Below are 1,628 nucleotides of genomic sequence, written 5' to 3' on the forward strand. Positions count from 1 at the left end.
ACGAGCACCGCAGGGCGGCAGAGCCATCGCACTTGGCCGGGTGGCAGAGGAGGACCCGACTATTCACAGATAGCGGCCCAACGACTCCCAGAGCCGGTCGTGCGGCGCGCGAGGTCTGCTCTCTTCACAAGAGGCTTTATTAGGGAGTGCTAAGGCAAGGTTCTGTGCCCTCCACCCTCATCGCAACACCCATGGGAGCCTCCGGTCGTCAATAGACCGCCGCACCGGCCTCTGACTGACTCTCAGAATGGACGGAAAGAGCCGGGTAAGCCTTTCAAAAGATTCGACCACGTGCCGAAAACTTTAGACTTCCGTGAGCTCTCCGGCTTGCACCGAGACCCGAAGTCGACGTGCTAAGCACCACGGGACCCCTTTCGCCTGCAGGTCCCGAGCCGCCTTTATTTGCTGTTACGAGCATCGTGTGCCCCATACCTGCGTGACGAGCACCGCAGGGCGGCAGAGCCATCGCACTTGGCCGGGTGGCAGAGGAGGACCAGACTATTCACAGATAGCGGCCCAACGACTCCCAGAGCCGGTCGTGCGGCGCGCGAGGTCTGCTCTCATCACAAGAGGCTTTAGGGAGTGCTCAGGCAAGGGTCAGCCCGCAGCCTTCCTGGCAACACCCAGGGGAACCAGGCCACTCGCGTCTCTCGCCTTCATTTTCGACACGAGCGCCTGCGGAGGGCCACCACCCCCTCCGATTGTCAAGAGACCTCCGCACCGGCCTCTGACTTACTCTCAGAATGGACGGAAAGAGCCGGGTAAGCCTTTGAAAAGATTCGACCACGTGCCGAAAACTTTAGACTTCCGTGAGCTCTCCGGCTTGCACCGAGACCCGAAGTCGACGTGCTTAGCACCACGGGACCCCTTTCGCCTGCAGGTCCCGAGCCGCCTTTTATTTTTGTTACGAGTATCGTGTTCCCCAAACCTGGGTGACGAGCACCGCAGGGCGGCAGAGCCATCGCGCTTGTCCGGGTGGCAGAGGAGGACCAGACTATTCACAAATAGCGGCCCAACGACTCCCAGAGCCGGTCGTGCGGCAGGCGAGGTCTGCTCTCATCACAAGAGGCTTTAGGGAGTGCTCAGGCAACGGTCAGCCCGCAGCCTTCTTGGCAACACCCAAGGGAACCAGGCCACTCGCGTCTCTCGCCTTCATTTTGGACACGAGCGCCTGTGGAGGGACGGCCGGAGTCAACGTGGGGTTTGCCCGCCCTCCAATAGTGTCAAAAGACCGCCGCACAAGTCTCTGACTGACTCTTAGAACAGACAGAAAGAGTTTGTCAAATCTGTCAAAAAATTGACAAAGTGTCAAAAATTCGACTTCCAAGAGCTCTCCGGCATGCACTCATACCTGTCATTAAAGTGCTATGCCCGTGGAACCGTTTTTCGGATGCCTTTCAGAACGGTCCCGCGCCGCCATTTTGTTCTAAAAATCGTGTTCCCATATATCTCCGGGTACCCCGCCAACCTCACTGCGGAAAAACTACAAGTGGCACTGAATGGGTCTGAATTCCAAATTTGACTGCATCGGTCTGGAACTCGGTCCGGTCAAAACCGTTTGGATTTTTCTCGGTCCGGACTTCCGCGACAGACAAAGTTAAAGTTTTCGGGCTGCAGGCACAAAACGA

This window comes from Chiloscyllium punctatum, unplaced genomic scaffold, assembly GCF_047496795.1.
Source record: "Chiloscyllium punctatum isolate Juve2018m unplaced genomic scaffold, sChiPun1.3 scaffold_1499, whole genome shotgun sequence".
NCBI classification, from domain to species: domain Eukaryota; kingdom Metazoa; phylum Chordata; class Chondrichthyes; order Orectolobiformes; family Hemiscylliidae; genus Chiloscyllium; species Chiloscyllium punctatum.